A 21,288-nucleotide genomic window follows, 5' to 3' on the forward strand; every position below is an offset into this window, starting at 1 on the left:
ATAATCTGAACGACTTCCTTGTGTAACTTTATGAAAATCATGTTAAATTTCAATCTAGGGTGGGTTTTTTTTTGTTGTTTTGTTTGTTTTAGGTAATTGAGTCAATTCTCAGAAAGTAAAATAGAATATAGCCATAGAGTGTCAGTCAGAATAAGCAGAGAATACTTATTCACAGGATATCAAAATGTCTTAGAGTCTACAGAGATCTTCCTGGAAGTTGCTCAAAAGGCCATTTTCAAGTATGAAGGGCAGCAATATTCACTCCTAATGAGTTTTCATTTGTCTTGCTATGGCATGGGACTTAAGATCTCAAAACAATTGGGCCACTGTGACTTAATATATCATTTTCTCTTGGTTTCCAAGTAGCATAGTGTTGCATTTATATAAAGCTATGTCACACTTCATAAATCAACCTCTGAGACAGAGGATAAACAGTCACATAACAAAAAGCATGTGGACAAATGCTTGAGCTCACAAGTCACAGCTCACTGAGCAGCCTTCCCAAAAGCATCTACCTCAACTCCCGTCAGCTACTTACTTGCTCAGAACTTACTGCATTTTGCATCCTTCCTTTCACCAAAATCACCCAGGCCGATGACATATGATCAAAGCATCAGAAACAAATCAATGAATGCCTTACTTTCCAAGGTCTTTGTTCTTGTTTGGTGATTGGTCACAGTGGATCCAGCATCTAAAGTATTGTGTAGCTTGACCAAACCATGTGTGTTTTCTGTTTCAGTGCTTGCTGAGCAGGATATAGCATGATTTTTTTTTTTTTTCCCAAGTCAATATGCAGTGCCTTCTGTTGGTATATTGTAAAAACAAAACAACTGCACCTTTTGCAGTCACTTTATAATTAATTCTTAGGAAATGGAAAGATACATGTTTACACACCCATGCAAATATTACCTCACCATGTAAACTTCCCTCTTGATACGGTTCCTTTATCCCCTCCCACGATATAAGTAGACTAACACACCTGGCCCACAACGAGAGAAAGGGATACCAGTCAAAGTATTCTGCAACAGATGGGTACATCAGATGGGTACATCAGATGGGTACATCTAGAAGCTGCATCTTCAGCCTCTAGATAAAAGCTACTTTAACATTTCAGGAATTTGCAAAAGGAAATAATCGAGGATCCTTTCTTTTTCTTTTTTTTTTTTTTAAAGGTTTTATTTATTTATCAGAGAGAGAGAGGGGGAGAGAGCGAGCACAGGCAGACAGAATGACAGGCAGAGGAAGAGGGAGAAGCAGGCTCCCCGCTGAGCAAGGATCCTGATGTGGGACTTGATCCCAGCACGCTGGGATCATGACCTGAGCCAAAGGCAGCTGCTTAACCAACTGAGCCACCCAGGCATCCCATCGAGGATCCTTTCTTATATTTGCCATCACCCTTTTTATGTTCCTCAATAGTGGATACTCTGTACCTTAGAACTAGTTTCTGAGGGGATGTCAGATTAATCCTTTGTTCCTCTGTTCTGTAAGTAAACTATCCTCCCCCACACCGTCCCCAGATTTTTTTTTTTTTTTTTTAAGATTTATTTGACAGACAGAGATCGCAAGTAAGCAGAGAGGCAGACAGAGAGAGGGGAGAAGCAGGCTCCCCGCTGAGCAGAGAGCCCAATGCAGGGCTCCATCTCAGGACCCTGAGATTATGACCTGAGCTGAAGGGAGAGGCTTAACCCACTGAGCCACCCAGGTGCCCCTATTTCTACTGTTTGAAAATAAATATATGCTGAAGCATAGTTTTTGGACATTTGTCCTGCTTGGTGTTCTGAGTTCCTGAATCAGTGGTTTGGTGTCCAACATTAATTTGGACAAATTCTCAGTCATTACTATTTCAAATATTTCATCTGTTCCTTTTTCACCTTTCTTTTCCTTCTTTTCTTTCCATCACATGTATTATATCTTTTGTAGATAACCCACCATCTTCAGACATTGTCATGTTTTTCTCAGTCTTGTTCTATTTGCTTTTCAATTTTGGAGGATTCTATTGAGATATCCTCAAACTCAGAGATTCTTTTCTTAGCTATGTCCAGTATAGTGGTAATCCCAAAGGCACTTTTCATTTCTGCCACAATGTTTTTAATCTATAGTATATCTTTTTGGTTCTAAGGAATTTCATCTGTTTAACTGCCTATCTGTTCTTGTTTGCTGTCTACCTTATCCACTGGACCTTTAGCATATTAGTCATAGTTTGCTAACTTCCTGATGTGATAATTCCAATATGCCCACTCTATCTTTTTCTGATGCTTCCTTTATCTCTTCAAATTATGTTGTCTTTAGGTAATTTTTTTTTCTTGATGGCCAGACATGACATACCAGGTAAAAGGACTTGCAGAAAATAGGCCTTTTTCCATGTGATGATGAGGTTTTGAGGAGGAAAATAATTTTACAGTCCTATGATTATGTCTCAGTTCCTTAGTGAGTCTGCCTCTGGATGGTAAACTTCAAAGGTTTTGTTCTGTTTGCTTTGTTTTTTAATCACCCCTTATGAGAGAAGGAATGGCTAGAATGGGTTAGAGTTGAGTATTTCCCTTCCTTCAGATCAGTTAGGATTCAATAGTACCCAAACTTGTTTGGCTCTGGTTAAGTAGCTTCCCCTCAAGGCAGGCATTGTTAAGAACAGAGTACCCTGTATATTCCCATATTACCACGTGATCCTTTTCCCTCCCACTTCCAGAAACAGAGGGGAATTTTTTCTGATATTTTCCATGGGAAACTAGTTGAGCTCCTAGAATCTCACTGAGCTTGTGGAGCTCATAAAATTGTGTCTCCCACCCCCACTGAATTTCCTTGAAGTTTTTAATACTTAGGAGTTGTCCATACTAAGCCTCCAGCAATTCATCAAATATAGTATTGAGTTCCTATAGTAGTTACTACTCTTGAGTCTCTGCTACATTAAATTGTTAGTATCTATATTCTCCTGTTAATCTCTCCAGTCTTGGGTGCTGTGATTTGCCCTGTGTCCTCACCTCTTATGAATCCTAAATGGGTTGTTAATTTTTCAATCTGTTTAACTTTTCACTTGTTGCTAGGATATAATGGCAACTTCCAAGCTTCTTACAACCAGAATTAGAAATTATAAATTACTCAAAGGATTTTGAAGGCAGTGAAAATACTCTGTATATTCTAATGATAGATACTGGTCATCTTGCATTTGTCTAATCTATGTAATATACAATAACAAAATTGAATCCTTAGGTAAATGACTGGATTTGGTTGATTATGATGTGCCAATGTAAATAGGAGCAAAACGTGTATGATAAATCTCTGTACTTTCGTCAGTGTGCTGTGAATCTAAAACTGCTCTTAAAAAATCTTAAATAGAGGTTCAAATCATACAAAGTGTATAAAAGTGTGTTCATTTTTGAACAGAATGAAATTTGTTTATAAGAACAACAGAAGAAAATGTGGGAAAAACCAAATTCACAATTATGTGGAAATTACTAAATAACCAAAGGATAAAAAAAGATATCATTAAAGAAATTTAAAAATAATTTAAAATGAATGAAAGCAAAAATAATAAAACTTGTAGGATTCAGCTAAATCTTAGAAATTTAGAAGATATAATGTCTATATTAAAGTGTGATGGAAGATCAATAAATTGACATTCTACCTTAATAAACAAGTAAAATTAAATCAATCCCAAAATAAGCAGAAGGAAGAAAATCTAGAGGAAAGTAAATGAAATAGGGATTATAAAAACATAAGGGGAGGGGAAAATCACTGAAATGAAAAGTTGATTCTTTAAAAATATCAACAAAATTTAGAAATCTTTAGCTAGTCTACCTCCTTCTCTCCAAGAAGTAGACTCATAAGAGTAAAATCATGAAGGAAATAGGAGTATCATTTCTGTTATTACTAAAATTAAAGAGTTATAAAAAAATGTTATGGAAAACTCCATGACTAAGTTAGGTAACATAGATGAAACTGGAAAATTCCTTGAAAAACACACATTTCTAAAACTAAGAACAGATAATCTAAATAGATCTCTAACAAGGTATTGGATTACTAATTTTAAAACATCTAAAGAAATTCTATCTCTAGATAGACTGGTTTCCAAACTTTTTTTTTTAAAAAACTCCAATCCTTCATAAACCCTACCACAAAACAGAACAGGAGGGAACTCTTCCCATAGAACCTATTCTATGAACCCAGTATTACTTTTATTTAGAAACAAAACATCACAATATCTATTATTAATATAGACATAAAAATCCTTAACAAAGTACCAGCAAATTGAATTCAACAACATATAAAAAGGATAATACACAATGACCAAGTGGGATTTATCCTAGAATGTAGTTAGTTCAACATATGAAAAAATAAATGAAATATTCTATATTAGCAGAATAAATGATACAAAATACTTTATAATTTCGATGGACTAAGGAAAAGTATTTGACCACTTTATACATTTTAGACCGGATAAAACCAAAAAGACAATCACAAGCATTGGATAGATCTGGGCAAGTTGGAACCCTTATACATTGCTGTGGGGATACAAAGTGTGATAATCTATGAAAAAATCTGGCATTTTTAAAATATGCCCAACATAGAGTTACCATTTGCTCCAACAATTTTATTTGTCAGTATATAGCCACATGAAATGAAAACCTGTCCAAATGAAAGATTTGTACATGAATTATTTTTCTAAAGATTTTATTTGAGGGAGAGAAACAGAGACAGAATGAGCAGAGGAAGGGCTGTGGGATAAGCAGATTCCCTGATGAACAGAAAGCCTGACGTGTGGAGCTCAATCCTGGGACTCTGGGATCATGACCTAAGCTGAAGGCAGGTGCTTAACCAAAGAGTCACCAAAGAGCCCTTCAGAACACAGTATTTTAAATGAAAAAAGTGAAAACATATTAATAGAGAATTTGGATTGGTTAACCCTTTCTATTAGTTTGTGTTAAAAATTCTGATACACTTTGTTTATATTGTCATGTATCCAGACTAAAATACAGAATCATCAACTATGGAAATATTTCTAATTAGAATGGTTTACAATCTATTCCACAAATGTAGGTTTACTAGGGACATATTTATTGTTATTGAATAAGCTAGTCTTTGTACCCAAACCACACCATGTGTTCTTATTAGATTCTTGAAAAATTTAATATACATATAAACTGTTTAATAACTGCACAATTAATCATAAATTAGAGAATCATTGAATCATGAATCAAGACTCAACAAGTACAAAAAGACGGAGATCATACCAGGCATATTTTGAGACCACAATACTAAGAAACATGAAGTCAGCCACAAAAAGAATTTGAAGAGACCACAAATACATAGAGGTTAAAAAACATCCCAGTAGCAAATGAATGGGTTAACCAAGAAATCAAAGAATTAAAAAATACACGGAAGCAAATAAAAATGAAAACATGACAGTTCAAAACCTTTGGGATTCAGCAAAGTGGTAATAGGAGGGAAGTATACAGCAATATAGGCTTTCCTCAAGAAGCAAGAAAATCTCAAATACACAGCGTAAATTAGACCTAAAGGAGCTAGAAAAAGAACAGTAAATAAATCCTAAAATTAGAGTGTCGGTGCCCCAGCGGCTTGTAGTGCATGTGTGGTGATGCTTCTGGGCGCGGCCCTGCCCGCTCGTTGCCTCGGCCGCCGCTGCCTCAAGCCTACGCTGCTGCCGGGTGGCGACGGTGCGGACCTGGTGCGGAGCTGCTCCAACTGGACCCGCGGTGGGGGGGGGGAACTGCACGACTTTTTCAGTGCCCAAAGTAAACACGCCATTAAGATGGCGGCTGGATGCGAGCCAGTAGGTGGAACTTAGGATTTTGTATCTATGTGGTTGCGAGTGATTGGTTGTGCAACCTTGGTATATATAGATATGCACGGGCGGGGGAGAGGGGGATCCCAACAGCTATGCAGAAGTAAAGCTTGCTTCACTGAGGTCTCCTGGTTGTTCTTGCTGGCGAGAGCGACATTAGAGAAAAGGGGGAAATAATCAGGATTAAAACAAAAAATAAATGATACAGAAATTAACAACAACAACAGTATCAGTAGAACAGACTGATGATGAAACCAGGATCTGCTTCTCTGAAAGAATAAAACTGATAAACCCATATCCAGACTTATGAAAAAGCAAAGAAAAAGGATGCAAATTAATAAAAGCATGAATGCAAGAATGATCACAATCAACCCTGCAGAGATACAAACATTTAGAATATTATAAAAACTTACATGCCAACAAACAGCAATCTGGAAGAAATGCATAAATTTCTAGAAATATACTATGAAAAGTGAAACAGGAAGAAATAAAAAATTTGAACAGACCCATAACAAGTAAAGAAATTGAATAAGTAATCAAAAATCTCCCAACAAAGAAGAGTTTAGGGCCAGATGGCTTTCCAGGAGAATTCTACCAGACATTTAAGAAGAGTTAATGCCTATTCTTCTCAAAATGTTCCAAAACATAGAAATGGAAGGAAAACTTCCAAATGCATTCTAGGAAGCCAGCATTACCTTGATTCCAAAACCTGACAGAGACCCCACTAAACAGAATTAGAGACCAATGTCCCTGATGAACATAGTGTAAAAATTCTTAACAAGATACTAACAAATTGACTCCAACAGTACTTTAAAAGAATTATTCACAATGATCTATTTCTGGGCTTCAGGGGTGTTTATTCATAAATCAACATAATACACCATATTAAGGGCAAAAGCCATATCATCATCTGAATAGATGCAGAAAAATCATTTGACAATACAGCATCCATTCTTGAATAAAAACCCTCAACAAAATAGATATAAATAAAACATATCTCAATATCATAAAGACCATATATGAAAGAATCACAGCTAATATCATCCTCAATTGGAAAAAACTGAGAGCTTCCTATATAGTCAGGAAGAAGACAGGGATGTCCACTTTCACTATTGCTATTTAATATAGAATTAGAAAACCTAGCCTCAGCAATCAGACAACATAAAGAAATAAAAGGCATCCAAATCATCAAGGAGGAAGTTAAACTTTCTCTATTTGCAGATGACATGATGTTCTATGTAGAATATCCAAAAGATTCCACCCCAAAATTGCCAGAACGAATACATGAATTCAGCAAAGTGATGGGATATAAAGTCAGCATACAGAAATCTTGTATTTTTATACACTACTAATCAAGCAGCAGAAAAAGAAATCAAGGAATCAATCCCATTTATAATTGTACTAAAGACCGTAAGATACTGGCGACTCAATCTAAATGAATAAGTAAAAGATCTGTACTGAGAACTATAAACATTTATGAAAGAAATTGAAGATGACATAACGAAAGGGAAAAACCTCCCATGCTCATGGATTGGAAGAACAGACATTGTTAAAATGTCTATATTATCTAGAACCATCTACACATTTAATGAAATCCCTATCAAAATACCACCAGCATTTTTCAGAGATATAACAAACAATCCTAAAATTTGTATGGAACAACAAAAGACCCGAAATAGCCAAAGCAATCCTGAAAAAGAAAAGCAAGACTGGAGAGTTCAGGTTTCTGGACTTCAAGCTTTCTTACAAAGCTATAGTCACAAAGACAAGATGGTAATGGCACAAAAACACATTCAATGAAACAGAATAGAAAACTGAAAAATGAACTATATGGTCAACTAACTTCAATAAAGCCAGAAAGAATATCCAATGGAAAAAAGACAGTCTCTTCAACAAACAGTGTTGAGAAAACACAACAGCAACATGTAAGAGTGCAACTGGACCACGTTATTACACCATATACAATAATAAATTTGAAATGGATTAAAGACCTAAACATGAGAGAGGAAACCATCAAAATCCTAGAGGCGAATACAGGCAGCAACCCCTTTGACCTTGGCCATGGCAACTTCTTACTGGACATGTCTTCAGAGGCAAGGAAAACAAACAAACAAAAAATGAACTATTGGGACTTCATCCAGATTAAAAGCTTCTGCACAGGAAAGGAAACAATCAATAAAACTAGAATGCAGTATATGGAATGGGAGAAGATATTTGCAAATGACATATCTTAAAAAGGGATAGTATCAAAAATCTATAAAGAACTTATCAAACTCAACAGCCAAAAATAATCTAAGTTAAGAAATGGGCAGAAATCATGAACAGACATTTTTCCAAAGATGACATACAGATTGCTAATAGACACATGAAAAGATTCTCAACATCACAAATCATCAGGGTAATACAAAACAAAACTACAGTGAGAGATCACTTCACACATATCAGAATGGCTAAAATTAACAACACAAGAAACAATAGAGGTTTGCAGGACATGGAGAAAGGGGAACCCTCTTCCGCACTGGTGGGAATGTAAACTGGTACAGCCACTTGGAAAACAGTATGGAGGTTCCTCAAAAAGTTAAACATAGAACTACCCTAAGTTCTAACAATGCACTACTAAACATTTACCCAAAGCATACAAAAATACAAATATATCAGGGGCACATGCACCCTGATGTTTTTAGCAGCATTTTAAACAATAGTGAAACTATGGAAAGGCCCAAATGTCTGTTGACTGATGAATGCATAAAGAAAATGTGGTACATATATATAGTGGAATATTACTCTACTGTCAAAAAGAATGAACTCTTACCAACAACACTGATGTGGATGGAGCTGGAGTGTATTATGCTAAGTGGAATAAGTCAGTCAGAAAGATAAATACCATGTGATTTCACCTATGTGGATTTTTTTTTTTTTTTAAGATTTATTTGGAAGTGTGTACACAAGCCGGGCAGAGGCAGAGAGAGAGGGAAAGGGAAAGAAGAGCCCCCACTCCCCAACTGAGTGCAGAGCCCTATGTGGGACTTGATCCCATAATTCTAAGGTCATGACTTGAGCTGAAACTAAGAGTGGAAGGCCTCACCAAATGAGACACCAATATTTGGAATTTAAGAAACAAAACAGATGAACATAATGGGAAGGGTGGGAAATAAAAAGAGAGAGAGAAAGAAAGAGAGGTAGCACACCATAAGAGACTCTTAACTATAGAGAACAAATGGAATTGATGGAGGTAGATAGGTGGGGAATGGGCTAAATGGACGATGGGTATTAAAAGGGGGTCTCCATTTGATGAGAATTGGGTGTTCTATGTAAGTGATGAATCACTAAATTCTACCCCTGAAATCGATTTTACCAAATATGGTAACTAACTAGAATTTAAATAAAAACTCAAAAAAATTTTAAGAAAAGAAATTATCTTTATAAATAAATAAATAAGTAAAAACAAATTACTGATTTAACTTTTTTAAGGGTAAAAATCTCAAGTAGGTGGCCTTGAGGTGAAAATGCAGTAAAAATTCAGGGTGGTTTTTGTTTTATTTTGTTTTTAAGTAGACCAAATAAATTATAGCTGGAACATAACAGTGATAGAGCAAGTTTGTATATTTTCTGACTAAAGGTATTATGCAAGTGCACTGTAGATCACCCAGTACTGTCAAATAAAAACTCACCCTAGCTACTAAGAAAGTAATAAAGCTTTGATAGTTATAATGAATTCTTGAATCCTAAGTGCATTCCTGAATGGATACAGGCATTTCAATTACCTTCTTGCAAGATGGTGCAGAGAGAATATTCACTCACTAAGTATGAATTATATTCTTAACAACTACAAATTATTTTTCTATTTTAGTGTCAGAGGACAGGTTTCCAAGCCAATATTGGAAAGCTTTTTTCTCTTAAGTTTTATTGCAATTTAAAATATATCTTTAATATAACTAAATAAATCCTTAAATACAGAGATAGAAAAGCAATTAATACCAAAGAACATTATTATAACAACTATGTGATTAAGAAGAGGTTGTATTCCAAGAATGACAGTAATAAAGCTTCTAGAGAACCATTTTGTCATGTCCCTTACTGACCACTGACTTTTTTTTTTTTTTTTTTTTTTTTAGATTTATTTGAGAGAGAGGGAGAAGCAGGCCTCCCTCTGAGCTGGGAGCCTGACATAGGACTCGATCCCAGGACAGTGGGATCATGACCTGAGCAGAAGGCAGATGCTTAAGGACTGAGCCACTCAGGTGCCCCTGACCACCAACTTTTTGACATTTCTTAGAATAGTTTCCTGATAATAACCATGAGGGTAATACTTTATTTTCTCTATCCCTCTATACTCTGAATAATCGGGCTAAATCCTTAGCTTTAATAATAACCCCTTATCTTATAAAGTGAAGATTATGAAAGTAAAACAACTATGCAGCATAGTTGGGCTCAGGTACAGTTTTAGAAATTGTCACCCAAACTAAAATCTCTTTCCAGGTTCCTTGTCACTTTTCTTCCTGGTCTAGAAAAAACTCACAAGCCTAAATTCTTCATCTACTCATTAATTTTCTCAACAAGTCCACAGTATATGCCAAAACCTATAATGGCATAAACCAGACTGCTATGCCTATAGCCTTATGATACTTAAGATATAGTAATAAATTTAGATGTTTAAAACTAAAATTTTGAGAAATAATATGAGGAATATTCATAAGATATCATGGGAAAACATAATCGTGCTTTGGGCCCAAGGGAGACAAGAAAGGATATTTTCTTAGACCAACTTAGTAGGAATAGTGAGTTGAGAGAAGTAGAGAAGAGATTCAAGATATAATTAGGAAGTATAACTGACAAAATTTGAATGGACATTTTTAGAATGGACCTAGACAGGAGAGTAAAAGAAGATGAATCAAGGTTTTTGTCACTAAGAATATACAGGCAGAGGAGTAAAAGTATCATCAGATGTTATTAATCTGCATTCATATCTGCTGTGTTTGAGATGTCTGAGGTCTTTCTGAGGCGGGTATTCAGAATTGAGGTAACTGGAAGAGATTTGTATATTTGGCCTAAAGTATAGGGGAGATTCTGCAGATAGGATTTTGGAGTCACATTATGGACACTGAAACTGTAAGAACGGGTGACTCCACTCAAAAAAAGTATACAGAATGAGATACTTTCAGAAAAAGGCAAAATTCCTGAGTACCCAAACTTAAGGCAGAGGACAAGGAATTTTCACAGGAGACATGAAGATGCACTGAGTTACTAGAGTCTTCGAAGTCGAGCAAATAGCATGATCTCAGAAGAGACTGGTCACCCTCCTCAAATTCCAACAATAGGAAAAAGAGATAGGAGTGTCTACTAGAAATGGTAACAAGGAAAATAGTGCTGACATGGTGGGAGGTTCTTTCAGGAAAATGATGAAGACAGAAGTAGGATTGCTCCAGATTGCAGAGTAGGTTGTAGCCACCAGATTGATCTTTTAAAGACACACATATTAACCATTCTCTTTCTTTAAAAAATGCGGGTTTCCATAACACATTAAATAAAACACTATATCTTCACTGTGGCCTCCCAAACTCATCCTAAACCATTGTCTTGTACCTAACTTGCTTCTCACTAATCTCTTTACATTCCTATAAAACAAGAAATGCTTTATTTGCTTTTGAATTTGCCTTTTCTTCTTTCAAAGAAAGTTTTCCCTATTACTCTAGAACTTTTATCTCTTTATTAATTTAAAAAAGCTCTTTATGTCTAATATCTTAATTATGTCTCTAACAGATATTACAAGTATTTTTTCTAGTAAACTATGTTCTATGTTCAAAATGCAAACATATTCTGAAACCTTTCCGCCACCAACAGAAAAATGAGTAAAAACATTTTTCAAAAACAAACAAACAAACAAACAAAACCCTCATTTTGTAAAGCCAGAGTAGGAATTTTTAATATGTAAATGAGGCCATAAAAATGTTAACTTAAAACTTTCCAGTGGGTTTCCATCATACATGGAAGAAAATCCTATTGCAGCCTATAAAAGGTAAGCCCTCTTAGCCCCTTCCTCCCCCACTCACCTTGCACTGAGCTTCCCCTTGCTTGTTGCACTTCAGGCACAATGAGTACCTAAGAATACTCCAAGTTTCTTTCTGTTTCTGTCTTTGAATTCGATGTTCCTTACTAACTTCGTGACCACTCAGATTGCAGTTCAATGACACTCTTCAAATGCTACTCTATTTTCTTTGGAGCTTTTATTTGCTATTCTAATTATCTTCTTGGTGGTTGTTTCTCCTGCCAGACTGAAGTTCCATGAGGGTAGAGGCTTCGTTTTGTTCCCTGCTATCATCCATCATATTGCACAGTGCTGGGGTTTGCTTTTTTTCTTGAGTCAATGAATTAATAGACGAATGAGGGCAGTACCTGAGAGGGTTGTGGATGAGATAAAAGGCCCTTTGTTTTTGTAAACTAAGAGAAATTTGAACATTTTCATTGCTGCTGGGAAGCATATATATATATATATATATGTATATATATATATATAGTATAGACAGATCATTTTATACACACATACACACACAGGTTAAATATATAGGAGACAATAAGATAATAGACAGAATAAAACCGCTAGAAGATTTAAAACACAACACAACTCTGCAGTAATCTACATTTATTTCACATAAGCTACTCATACTTGCTTTAAGACGATAATTTTTCAAGCCCTGTGGTAACAATTTCAAGACAACAATTGCATTTTTGAAATATACTATTTTGGGGAGGGAAAAAAATCCTCAAAAACTAGTGCTTGAAAATGAGGTCAATAAGGAAGACCATTTCAGAATCTTTCACACATAGTAATGTACATCATTCAGCATGAGGCAAATGAGACCAAGGCAATATCATACAACTCCAAAGACAATTATTTCTCCAATTTACAAGAAGTAAAAGATGTAGGTATATTTCTTTTGTTGACTTTCTGTACCTCTCATGTCAGAACATTTTCAACAGGCTTTTGAATATGCTACAGCTAAACTATAATTCTTAAAAGCCCCAAAATGACCCCAGGAGTTCAAGGAAAATTCACTGATTTCTCATTCTATTTCACTTACATTAACTGTGCTAAGCATTGCAAAGGGATAGGTAAAAAGATGAGTTTATGTGTGTGTGCATGTGTGTATGGTTCATATATGCATGTTAAATATGTCACCTATATAATGAATGATTAAGTGTTCTATCAAAAGCAGAGATGCAGTCTGAAATGGGAAAACATAAGGGAGAACTGAGTTTTTAGAAGGGAAAACAAAGGAACAGTTGATTTCATATCGAGCCAATTATAGTAACTTCTCAGTCACCTAAAAGTCATCTTACTTTTCACTCCATAAACTCAGAATTACTATTCTAAAATATAAATTGAATCAAAGTAACAAAGTGATTTCAACGCTCCATTGGCTCAAACACTTCATTGATTCGGCAGGATTATTTTGCCAGGACCCCTTCTACTTGATCTAACTCTTTGTCTTCTTTCTCAACTTTATTCACCCCTCCTCCCACTATGCCTCTTATGTTCCGGGTAAGGTAAGTGTTTACATTAATTTAACATAAACTATGCATTTGTGTCTCTGAAACACTCTACACATATTGCCTAATTTCCTGAAATCCTAGACTGTCTGTTCTTGTAATATAAGTCACTATCTTCTATATATTTCTATACTAACACCTCCACCTTCATCCTCACTCAACATTTTAGCTAGCCTTCTTCTCATCAATTTTTTTTTAAAGATTTTATTTATTTATTTGACAGAGAGAGATCACAGTAGACAGAGAGGCAGGCAGAGAGAGAGGGAAGCAGGCTCCCTGCTGAGCAGAGAGCCCGATGTGGGACTCGATCCCAGGACCCTGAGATCATGACCTGAGCCGAAGGCAGCGGCTTAACCCACTGAGCCACCCAGGCGCCCTTCTCATCAATTTTTGTAGCACACTAGAACAGTCACATTTTACCTTAACTATTGGTAGATCTCCACAAAGAGACTGTATTTGGAGAAAAGCAGTCTTACTTATAAAATGTAGATCCACTAAGTATTAGATGTGAGCTTTTAGCAAATTGTATGTAGACTTTCTCAGCCTCCATTCTTCATCTGAAGCATTGAATTGATAATCATGAAATCATTAATTTGTCACAGAACATGGCATATAAGACATTACTAAAAACTCAATCTGTATTAGTTCCTGTCCCTTTATTCCCCATTGATACACAAGCTGCTAGAGAACAGTGACTGCCATATGTCTTTCTCTATTCCAACACTTGACTTAGCATTAGAACATCACAGTTCTCAATAAATGTTACTGGATAGTGAATTAATTGGGATCATTATAACCATGTGGTGAGACATGGAGATTTTTTAGAATATTGTCATAACAGGCTGCAAAATGTATTTTCTTCATTATACAAAGTCAGATCTGGTACATCGAAGTAGAAATTCCACATTTTTACCAATAACTGTAAAAACTTTATAGGACTTATTCTAAAGACTGAAGTAATTTATTTTCCTTATGAAGAACTCTTAAATATTACACTGCATCTTATCAGAAAAGAAATATCTTAGGGGCGTCTGGGTGGTTCAGTGGGTTAAAGCCTCTGCCTTTGGCTCAAGTCATGATCCCAGGGTCCTGGGATCGAGCCCCATATCAGGCTCTCTGCTTAGTGGGGAGGCTGCTTCCTCCTCTGTCTGTCTCTCTGCCTACTTGTGATCTTCGTCTGTCAAAAAAAAAAAAAAAATCTTTAGAAATATCTTATTTAGGGCCAGTACCTTTCTTCAAATGGGTGTGCCATAGTTTAAAAAGTTAAAATTACATATGTGGCTTTGCTGTAGTATCTCTGGCATATATGTCGTTATGTTCATTTTACGGACTACTTGAAGCAGTGTGGGCAAGGCAGCAATGTGTTAAGAAAAGCATACCAGTATCAAGGGCAAAACAGTGTAGTTTATTTCTTAGGATGTAGACAACCTGGGTTCTAGATACAGATTAGCTACATTCTTGTTCAGTGACTAAGCAACCCTCTGAATCTTCTTAACTCACTATCCTTGACTATGTAACAGGATTAACTACTTTTGGCTATCACATGAATTATCATTAGGTCCAAATGTAATAATAAAAGTAAACACAGATGTTAACAAGGATGTGGAAAAAAGGGAACCCTCTTACACTGTTGGGAATGCACAGCCATTCTGGAAAACAGTTTGGAGGTTTTTTCCAAAAAGTTAAAAATAGAACTACCTTATGACCCAGCAATTGTACTACTCAGTATTTATCCAAAGGATATAAACATAGTGACTTGAAGGGCACGTGCACTCCAATGTTTATAGCATCAATGCCCATAATAGCCAAACTATGGAAAGAGCCCAAGTGTTCATTGAGAGATGAATGGATAAAGAAGATGTGGTATATCCACACAATGAAGTATTACTTAGCCATCAAAAAGAATGAAATCTTGCCATTTGCAAGGACATGGATGGAACTAGAGGGTATAATGCTAAGTGAAATTGATCGGTCAAATACCAAATGATTTCACTCATATGTGGAATTTATGAAACAAAACAAATGATCGTAAAGGAAGAGAAGGAAAAATAAAATAATAGCCAAAGAGAGGGAGGCAAACCTTAAGAGACTTAACTGTATAGAACAAACTGAGGGTTGCTAAAGAGGAAATGGGTGGGAAGGATGGGGTAAGTAGGTGATGGGCATTAAGGAGGGAACTTGAAGTAATGAGCCCTGTGTGTTTATGCAACTGATGAATCACTGAATTCTACATCTGGACCTCATAATATAGTAAATGTCAATTAAATTGAATTTAGGAGGACCTGGGTGGTTCAGTCAGTTAAGCATCTGTCTTCAGCTCAGGTCATGATCCCAGAGTCCTGGGGTCAAGCCCCACGTGGGGCTTCCTGCTCAGCAGAAGTCTGCTTGTCCCTCTGCCCCTCCCCTCTGCTTGTGCTCTATCAATCTCTATCCCAAATAAATCTTTTAAAAAATGGAATTTAAATAAAAACTTTTAAAATAAACATGGTTTGTTTTTTTTTAAGTGTACAAATTTAAGGGACTAAGTACTCATAAAAGTGTAGCACTTGAGATGTACAAATGCATTCATTTGCAGATTTATTCTTACTAACAGTGAAAGCAAGTTAGAAAAAAAAAGTCTTGAGTGGCTACTTTGGCTACCCTTGATTTCTTAAGGGTAAGTGTATTTTTGAATAGGCTCCAGAACAGTTTGTTTTTGTTTCAATATGTACCACAATAAATGGCTCTATGTTATGTGTGAGATAAGAAAAAAGTGTACCTAAAAAGACTTGGTCATCCAGGTGATGAAAGATTGGTGTGCAGTTTTAAACAGTGAACAGTTCTTGCCTCAAGCCCTCTAATACGTGTGTACATGGTACGTGTGTCAAGGTATTTACTTATTCCAACAACGAAAACAACAACAATAAAAAAGGCAGAACTAATGGAAATGTACATGGTGTTTTTGTTACTTAGCTTTTCTCCTTCTCATATGTTTATATTTGATGGCTTGGTTGATTCCTCAATTGCACCACTGCTAAAAATAACAAAATTAGACTTACAAGGGTTTTCTATTTAAGAGAAATTTAAGGTTTTGTTTGGTTTTGTTTTTGTAAACTCATTCTAGAGTTTTATTTTGAGCTACAAAACTTAAGCAATTTTTATTTTTAGAATAAAGACAATGTTTCTTCAAAAAGAATAACTGTTGATAGATAATAGACTTATTTCAAGGCCTGAGATTTTGGGATCCAATTATTCATGAACCACTTCCTTTTTCATATAGTTAGTCATTAATAGTCAATTTACTTTGTTTACAATAATATTTTTGAAAAGCTATTCAAACAGTTATGGAAAACAGTTATGAACAGTTATTCAGACTCCCTCTGAAACAGATTCATTTACTTTCCAGAGAAACAAATATAGAGATCTCTTTTTCCCTTGGAGTAAATTTGCTTACACTGCAGGATAATAATGTTTTTCTCTAGAAGGGAAGATGGAACAGTTTGCTAGGAGCCTCTAACAAGATCAGGGACTCCTGATCTTGGTAGGGTAGAAAACCCTACCAAGGGTTTTCTCCTCTAGTATACCCAACTGCATGGACAGGTAACACCATCTGACCTTGTGGGAATTCCCACTCAAAGAACCTGGGCCAAGATACTACTCTGGCTAGTGTTATTATTGTAAGTAATAAACTACCTTTTGTCCCTAATCAAAGGACTGGTCTTTTCAATATTCATGAAACTGTAGAAGACTATTTAGCTCACAGATAAGGTAAAATCCAAAACACTTCATGATTCTTGACAATTTAGCACTGACTTTTATATATCAAGTGAATACAAATATTCTTGTGCACATCTTTTTTTTTTTTTTTTTTTTTTTTTTTTTTTTGCGATTAAGGTCTCATTAGTTTTCAAATAAAGTTAAACATAGACATTTATCTACCAAACAATTCCCAGAGTAGTTACACAGTATTATACTTTCACGTACAAACTAGGAGCGTTCCGTGTGTTCTTCATGCTGACCTACATTTAGTCTTCTGGGGTTTGTTTTTGTTTGTCTTTTTTATTTTAGATATTTAAGTAGGTGGGGAGTGACATTGTATTATGCTTTTTAGAACTTTGTTTTAAAGTGAATTCAAATTTAAATAAAATTCACCAAGAACACAAAGAACTATTATATATGCTTCAACCACATTTTCTGATTATAACATTTTAGCACATGTTCCCTGGTTCTCTCTAATGTCTAAATAGTTTAAAAGAAATTATATATTATGGTCCTTAGCACACTTTGAAATATTTCCTTTTATTAGAGTAAACTATTAAAACAAAATTAATACTAATACAATATTACTCCAATCCAGACATCTATTCACATTTTGCACTGCCTAGTAATTTCCTTTATAGGTCCAAGATCCTATCCAAGACTAAACATATTTTATTGTTAGGTCTTTTTAGCTTCTTTTATTATGAAATTGTTACTCAATTTCTCCTCATTGTTCATAATCTTAATACTCAGAGGGGGAAGGAAAATTATCTTGTAGAATATCAGTTTCAGTTTATCTGATATTTCCTCACAGCTTTTGCATTTTTGTCAGAAATAGTAAAAATTTGTTGAGTATTCTCAGTGAATGCCATTAGGAAACATATAATGTCAATATGTGCCACAATGAGTGATATTAACTCTTAGCAATTCATTAAAATGCTGAAAATATTTGTCAGGCTTATTCCACTGAAATTTAACACATATTTTATAAGTATTAATTAGTAGGAATAACATATTAATAAGTAAAATTTTATCCATACAATATTCGAGATACACTTTAAATTTTTAAAATATCCTGCCTTCTAAACATTTAGCCATCAGTTTGGCATTCATTAACAATGCTTTCTAGAATTAATCGTTCTTTTCATTGTTGTTAAGTAGTATTTAACTTAATTCCATGATTTCTTCCACATTTATGAGATGTTATTCTGCTAAAGTGCAGAGCTTGCCCTTCTCCTTGATTGGCTGATGCATTCATTCAGTCACTTATATAAATAGGGAGTGATGGGATTCTATTTATTGAGCTCTAATTTTATTTGGATCTTCAAATTGTTCCAGGCTTAGCTAGTGAAAAATCATTCAAGTTAGATGGAATATTTTATTAAGTTCCCTCCTCTATTCTTTGCATACTTCATTATATTGGGAAGATACCCCATGTGCAGCTCATCTCTAATTTCCCTGTTTCAGCCCTAAATTATGTCATTTCTCTAAGATATTCTGGTTGATTTTAGAAGAAATAGTATTTCAAACCCCAAATCCAGTGCTAGGTATACTAATTGATAGAGCTGTGATTGTCTCTGGAACAGCTCAGAAAAGAAAGCTAGGAAGTATATGTGCATGTATACACCCTTCTTCCGGCCTCTCCATGCTCACTAATATACACACAATTTTTAAACATATACCTAAATATATTGAAAGCCCTGCAGTAACACTATTTCCAATATCAATTCAAAACCACAAGCTTTAACTTTTTCTTATAATTTCCATATTAAGAAACTTGGCTTATTGTCTCACTGTGTTTACTTATTCTTTTAATCCTCCTATATATAATTAATCTCTAGGCTATGCAGACCAATTCTTTAACTCAGCCAATCTCTATATTGCCCAGTATATTATTTGGTTCCAAGCAAAATTATTTTGAAATAAAATGGACAAAGGAGCCTATAACTTCTTTTGAAAATATTATTTCTATTTTAAGTAAATTCTCTCAATGTGTATACACACACTCGCCTGTGATGGCTAGAATTCACCAGACTAATTCTCTTTATGTGCTATGAATTTTAATATCCAAATTCATCTACAATGGGAAATTTAGTTTTAGTTTTTTTTTATTTGCTTGTTTTTCTCTTCTCCTGCTCTTATTTTTATATCCAATGGTTTTGTTAGATTCCTCAGTTCTTTTTTTAGAAGACAGTTTTTTTTTTTTCAAGAAAAATAAAACATGTGAGCATAGCCACCCTAAAAATAGAGGATTTGTAAAATAAAATTTACCTAGCAAGATAATACAAATACGTTATGAAGCAATAGCAATTAAAGTGTCACACTGGCAAAAGTACTGCCTACACCATAAATCTAAATGTTTTGTTTTGACATGTTAATATTATTCTGTCATGGGCACTTGTTAATTTTTATGATTTTTGTTCTGTATTTTAAATTATATATAAAGAGAATATGTCTAATGACTCATAATTTGCAGGCCCTTTTTCTTTAAACACATAAAACATACATATTTTATTATCTGAGCATGGTAATTCCAATATTTGAAACTTTGTGCTTAGCTTTATACAAACTATAGTTCTCTTTATTGATAATCCTGTTTCTCCAAGTGATATTTTTTAAATTTTTTACTCCTATGCACAGTTATTTTATTCCCAGTGTATACTCCTGATGTTAAGGTAGCTTGCTCAAGAGCTAATTCAAGCCTCAGGACATTCAGAGGTTGGAATAACCAACCTCTCCTTCCTGGGCGCTAGGATCTGGCACTGAGCCCTGATCACCTTTAGAGTCTCTCCCTTAATTAAGAGTTTTCTCATGGGGAAAGTTGGTTTCCTTTCTGTTAGCTGATCTCATGGTATAATTTAATTCCTTTACAGAAGCTCTAATTCTAATTATGTACCTCAAATTCTATGTAAATCTGCCTATATACTACATTACCCAAAGATAGCCTATTGTCTCCTCCAAGGAAAATTGGTGTTCACCTACTTTCTGTTTACAAGGTTTACAAAGACAAGTACAGGATTCTTTCAAAAAATAAAAATATGTTCTGGTGTGCCTGGGTGGCTCAGTTGGTTAACTGTCTGACTTTGGCCCAGCTCAGGATCTAAGGGTCCTGGGGTTGAGCTTTGCCTCAGGCTCCCTGCTCAGTGGGGAGTCTGCTTGTCCCTCTTCCCCTCCCCTGCTTCTTCTCATTCTCTCTCTCAAATAAATTTTTTAAAAAATCTTAAAAATATATATATATATGTTCCAGGGGTACCTGGATGGCTCAGTTGGTTAAGCATCGAACTCTTGCTTTCAGCTCAGGTCATGATCTCAGGGTCCTGGGATCCAGCCCCACATCAGGCTTCATGCTCAATAGGGATTCTGCTTGAGATTCTCACTCTCCATCTCCCTCTGCCCCTTCCCAACTCTTTTTCTATAATAAATAAATCTTTAAGAAAAAATATGTTCTACAGTAATTTGATTTCCCTGTATAGATAAAGGGGTAATAAATGTTCAGTGGTAGCTATTTTAAGATTCAAAGGAGCTAAGAAATAAATATCAATTTCTGCCTCACCAGACTCTTACTAGTATAGAAGGAATTCTACAAGATAAATTCAAAGATGTGAATTAAACAGACAAATAAACAAAAACTTCTACATAGAGAAGAAATAGCACTAAATTTCTTATTCCTTTGTCAATAAATACTCTGCTATTTCACATTTTGTTCCAAAAGTGCACAAGACCCACTGCATACAAATCCCTATATTTTGGGGATGGACCATAGGTACCAGGAAGGCCTTTAGCTATTTTTTTAGGGTTTTCAGCCAATGAATGGAGGGATAGCAATTTAAAAAGTAAAGATTCATCTAGTAAAAGTATTTTTTAGTATAAAAGCAATAGAAAGTTGAAAAAATTAAAACATTTGATTGCATAGAAATTCAAAACTGAATACCAGTAAAAAAAAAAATGGTGATTTCTAGATTAGTAATCTGTTTAAAACCTTGATCTATAAAGACTTCATTAAAATTGGTATAAAAAAGATTACAAAAGAAAACAGGCAAATGACAAATGTCTGATAAGCTTTAAAAATGTTCAGACCCATTACTAATGAATGCAATTTAAATTCACTAGTAATTGGTGTAATGCAAATTTTTATATACGTAATTCAATAAGTTCATCAAAACAATTATTTATGGAGCACTTACTACCTTCTAAGTATTAAA

This window comes from Mustela putorius, unplaced genomic scaffold (genome assembly GCF_011764305.1).
Source record: "Mustela putorius furo isolate JIRA1106 unplaced genomic scaffold, ASM1176430v1.1 tig00003853_pilon_pilon_pilon, whole genome shotgun sequence".
Lineage (NCBI taxonomy): Eukaryota > Metazoa > Chordata > Mammalia > Carnivora > Mustelidae > Mustela > Mustela putorius.